Here is a 6000-nt window from a genome sequence, read left to right as displayed (position 1 = left end):
AATAACTTAGCTAATTAAACCCAGCAGGAATTACTTGTTAGCTTATGATTAAATAAATCAAACTCCGTGATTTTTTTTTTTTTTGCATTTTAATCAGAACAAAAGCATCGTTTAGGATAATAAAAAAAAAAAAAAAAAAATCTGAAACACAAGATACTGTAAAAGTAGAATTCTGAATGAAAAATGCAGCGAGCTAGCGGGAGAGATCAGCGGGGTGGCAGCTCTTGAGGATTTAATGAAGATATATGAAAGTTAAATTGATTTCGTGGAGCAGAAGCTTGTGACTTATACTTCCTGTGTCGGTTTCTTGTTAGAGCAGCTGATAAAAACTCACAGTACAGTAAAGAGACGTCTGTAAAAACTGGACTAGCTGTAAAATTAAATAAAGATTATAAACTGTATTTAAATGGAGAAAGATGATTGTATTTTGACATATGACTGCTTTTACAGGATCTCTTGCATATATTTCTTGGCAAAAAATGTCCAAACACTGAGATCCTTTTACATAAATTACAGTGTTATATGCAGGTTGCCACCACAGTAATGGCGACTGTCCTACTTCTGCCTGCAAACTGGATTCATCTATACTTATGATACAGTAAATTAATGATAAAATGCTGCATGAGGCATCCTTAAATTCCTGGTGATGCACAAGTGAGGAAAGGATATTAATATTGTGCGTTTATGTGTGTGTGTGTATTAGTGTGTGTGTGTGTGTGTCATGTCCGCTGAGTCCAGCACCTCTCCATCTCCTTAGGGGGCTTGACTTTGGCTGCTCCTAATTTCAGACATCAGCTGTCACCGCAAGCACAAGCACACACACACACATACACATAGACACACACGCACGCTTTACACCTCATCTTTCACAAGTGTGTTGTGATGTTGTGACAAAGTTTGACTGCAGCGTCAGGGCCAATCCAGTGTGTGTGTGTGTGTTGGTTTGTGTGTTTTCTCTCTCTTGCTTTCCTCCTCTTTAACTATAAATCATGACGTTCAGGATCAGCTGTAAATAAGGCAGCGACCGTGGCAGAGGCGCAGATGGCTTGCTCTCACCCTGAGGCCGCCCTTAGCAACATGAACAGTTTGGTTGGCCGTCGTTGCACACACACGCACACACACACACGTATACGCAGCTTCCTAACCAGGATGAAGACACAACATGCTGGTGGCAAGAAGATAACAAACGGTCCTTAAACACACTTAAAGGTCCAGAGTGCAGGATTTAGTGACATCTAGTGGTGAGGTTGAAGATTGCAACCAACTGAACACCCCTCAACCCCTCCCTTTCAGTCGTATAGGAGAACCACGAGGAATTGAGAATGACCTCGATGTAAAGGTAGATGGGAATAAAGATAAGTTTGTCAGGTGATCTGCACCGCGTTTCCTCAGTTTAACTGTTTTCCAACTTTTCCATTTTGCCCTCTGCAGCAAAACACACAGCCGTGTTGCAGCGCTGTCACGCCCTGCTGCAGTGCAACAAGATGCATTGCTGTGTTGAAATTCATAAAAGCATGTTCCTCCTGCCAACAAGTCTCTGAGTAAACAAAAACATACACAGCTCCCCCATATCTGAAAAACATTATAAACAATACTTTCTTTAACGATTCCTTGGTTTCTATTCTATTTCTCGTATAACTATCTATTTGAAAATGAAAGCCACAGACTCTATATAAAGATGTTTGTAGCGAGGTGTGACGTCACCCGTTGGTTTGCATTGGAGCCGTTTTGAAGTCCAGAGCTGCAGCTTGTGGTCGGCACCATCTTTTCCATTTGGAGCCAGGAGCTTCCAGACAAGAAGAGCAGGGTGTTGTCTTTGAGGCTCTGGAAACACACCCTGCTACATTGAACCCAAGCTAACGCTAGTTTACTGGGAATACTCATGGATGTATAACGAGAACTGGATACAGCGTTGGAGGCGAGGCCCCGTTCATTCCTATGAAAGTTGCTCAGTGGTGCATGAAGCCAAAAAAGTTCGATTTCCGTGTATAAAATTACCCGGATCTTCCTGGATCATTGGGCCCATAGAGCAAGCGCACTAGTGTCTTTCACCAGCCGAGCCGGCTACTTCTGGTTTAGCCCTCCGGCTAACTTGAATGGGGATAAAATAATTCAATCGTGCGGCTCTTTTAGGCTTTCAAAATGTGATCAGACTGAGTGAATCGAATTCTAATAGTGAGACGAGTCATTTCGTGGGGGTTGTGATGCTCAAAAACATGTATCCGCTGATTTACGGACGTCTCTTTCACAATGTAAGTCTATGGAAAAAAGTCTTTTTGGGCCCAATAGCGTCACATGACGTTGTAATTCCACGGTTTGGCCGCTATGTCAAATTGGCCTCACAGCCCACCGCTGTTCCTGGGGGCTTGGGAATACTGAGTGATGCTCACTGGGGCTAACGTTAGCTACTTTAGCTAAATTGTGCTAACAGGGCAAAATCACTGTTTATTCTATTTTTTTTATTTATAACAGAGGCTCCAAAGGTCTGACTCAGTGTGAGTCCTGGAGCTGGGGGGGAACAGCAGGAGAGCAAACTGTCAATCACAGCTATATTGTTCCACATCTTTCTCTCCTCAGTTCCTGTCATCTTGCTTCTGTCATTTATCAATGAAGGCATATAATTCTTAAAAAGTCTATATTTTTATTCTGGGGCTCTACTGGAATATCTTTGCATGATTTACAGTCCAAAAAACTTTATTTATCTTATACTGGCTCTTTATGCAGCCCTTCATTTCCCTGACTTTTGACTTGTAGGGAGCATTTTTACATACATTCCCCTCAGGTTTTGGACCTTTGACCACTGTTTAACATATACATCCAACATCATAACGTTATAAAAATAACAGAAAATCACAAAAAGCTTAAACTCACCAGCTTATAAATGACAAAGCATATTTTCAGCAATGTCTTATGTGTCATATTTCAGTAGCCTAATAACAGATGAGTACCAGCCAATTTTTTTTTGTTTCAAGGACCCCAGTGACTATTTCATAGACAAACTGAATGAGTCAGAATATCTGCGGCTAAATGACTGCAGAATCAGCCGTGTTGTGGTGCTTGAGGACCAAATGTTACCCAACTGTGGAAACCAGTCCAGGAACCAGGCATGCCAGATTTAGGCCATTGTTAGGGCAAAACCATTTTGAGAACTTGAGGATAGTCAAGCCCTAGTTTCTTTATTGCTACATTAGTACTATTTTAAGGTAATTGCATTCATTTATATACTTTTCATGACTATAATCCCTCTACATAAATACAATTCCTCTATTGCACTTGCTTCTCCACCTACCTCACTCTCTCACATCTTAATTTTTTCCCTCCTTTACATCTTTCCTGGTGAATCATGTTTCAAATCCCAGAGAGGACGGACACTGGAAGCTCTAGGTTATGATGATTCTGCACAGAAAAAAACAAAACAAAACAAAAAAACACATAAACTGTGTTTCCTGAGATGTCAGACCTGGATGCAGTTCCTCTGTTGCCCTCCAGGCAGCAGTGTGAGCTGTGTGTCTATTTTTAGCTCGCCATCAGCTAGAGGACAAGATATTTATAGCATGAGATCTATTCACTGTTACACTGCTGAGGCTCAGCCACACACACACACACACACACACACACACACACACACACACACTGGGAGGGCACATCCTTGCACACACGGAAAAAAACATGACCGATTTATAAACACACACTCATGCATGCAGTCATTCAGAGGCGATCAGATGCCTTAAGACATTTTTTCTGCATCAAACCACCGCTGACAGAAAAAAAATGTTAGCTGACACAAGCATTAATGAGCACGACACGTTTACACACATGCTCATGACACTGTTAAAACTGGAGAAACACGCATGAACGAGGACATATGTGAGCGAAGATGTGAACACAGAATCAACAATGTTCACCCCGCACAAATATACACACACAACCATAAGATATTCATGCATGCATGTGTCCGCTTTTACACTGATACGCACAGAAACTAGTGGTCCAAGAGTCGCCGCACACTCATGCGAGCATGCACACAGCACGCCTTGATGTGCCTCCACACAAACACAGAGGCAGCGTTTGTTCACTAAGTGCCACTCTAAAAGCCCCCGAACCAGCTCTCCAGTTCACACTCCAGTGCCCGCTGGAGCCGGCTAATGCTCCCTGTGGAGACGCTCTGCACACACACACACACACACACAGACACACACTCATCTGCTCAGATTCCACTGGCAGCTCCAGTCTTAAACACAGAAGACAAAACACGCTCAGCCGACATGATGCAGCTGTGGTCAGCATGCAGCGGTGCCCTGTGCCAACACACATCGAGGTTCAAGCCATTAATAGACCACAGAGATAAATATTTCTTCTTGGATATATTTCAATAATTCAACATATTTATAAGATGAGAATCAAGGTAAGTTATGTTATGCAGGCTGCCACGTTCACCACCGCCGTGTTCAGACCACTATATACTCACCATAGAGAAAGAAAAGCTTTTTGGCTAAAACCTGCTGCAGTTTTTCAGAAGTCTTTGCACCGGCTGGGAGGATCAGGTCAGGACAAAACACTCCCTTTCACTGCTGCCTGGGCTGTAGCTGGCTACTCAGTCAAGTACAGAAGATGAAAGAGAGTGTCTGAGTCAGTTAGGCCTAAAAAAAGAAAAAAAAAAATGTCAGACCGCAGAAACAGCAGAAAAAACTCGAGTGAATACTGCTTTTGTATTTTTGAAGAAGCAAATCTCTGAAGATGGATAAAGAACCTCTGAGTGATCGCTTGATTACTAGTGGCATCACTAACCAAATTATCTATTATACAGCTACTCTGTTTCTGACCACTAATGGAACTATGAAGCAATGTTTTAATGAGCCGGTTCCATTTAGTTTGTATATCGTACTCTGCAAACACGAGTATAATGCACATGTACGCACACGAGTATGTATCTGACGTCATGCATTCCTGCTGACTGCAGAGGGCGACGTCCTGCTGGGTTCAGACTGGATTGAAGTGAAGTAGGTATGAATTATACACTCTACAAAACACTCTATACACTCTACTAACTACAGACTACACATGTCCTGTCCTCTGATATTTTTAAAATTACCTCAAGAATCAGAGATGAGCAAAATGTAACTACTTTTTTCTCTACAGTAAAAAAAAAATCAGGGCAGTTTGTGCCTCTAAAACCTGCGCAACTGTCCAGGAGAGCGCAGTCTTCCTCTGCACAATGTAAAGGCCCCTTTTACACTTTGTGATTTTGGAGCCTGTCTGAGACAAAAGCAGACAATCGTGAGAACAACGTGGTAAAATATTCAGTTGTCAGTCCAAACTGGTGCACTGTGAAACACGTGCACTGATGACTGATTTGGACCTTTGGAGACTAAAGACTCGCCACACATTCAGCGCACAATCTGACATGCATCATTGATATCGTGCGGTCTGACACAGATTGCAACCAAGATTGTATCATAGGCATCTTGTATAATGTGACATGTGATAAACTTACATGATACATGTTGTTACACAGTCTAAAAGCGCCTTTAGACTAGCATGTTCATTGTGTGAGCTAGTCATGGTACTGGTTGGCAGTGGTGGTAATCTGAGAAGAAATGCAATGTCAAGTCAAGAGTTAACAATGCAGGTTTCAAACTCAGTTTTACAAATGTTTTATAAGGAAGCTGTGTGCAGTCAATATATTTGTGGGCCTCTAGGATACACAAAACTTGTTTTGCTGAAAATAAGCAAAAAATTTGCTTTCTTGCCAGTTTCATGTCTGTGTTTAGAGTGGAGCTGGAGTCAGGAAATGATTCATTTAGCTTAGCATAAAGACTGGAGACAGGTGGAGACAGCTAGCCTGGTAAAAAAAACAAAAAACCTGCACATCTTAAACTCACTAATTAACACATTTGTATCTCATTTGCTTAATTTGTACAAAAACAGAAAAAGTAAGTAAGCAAGCTTTTATTTATGTAACACTTTTTAAAAAACACAGTTACAAAGCACTTCACAGAC

Source organism: Thunnus albacares, chromosome 10, assembly GCF_914725855.1.
Source record: "Thunnus albacares chromosome 10, fThuAlb1.1, whole genome shotgun sequence".
Taxonomy (NCBI): Eukaryota; Metazoa; Chordata; class Actinopteri; order Scombriformes; family Scombridae; genus Thunnus; species Thunnus albacares.
Note: the sequence above shows the minus strand (reverse complement) of the source record.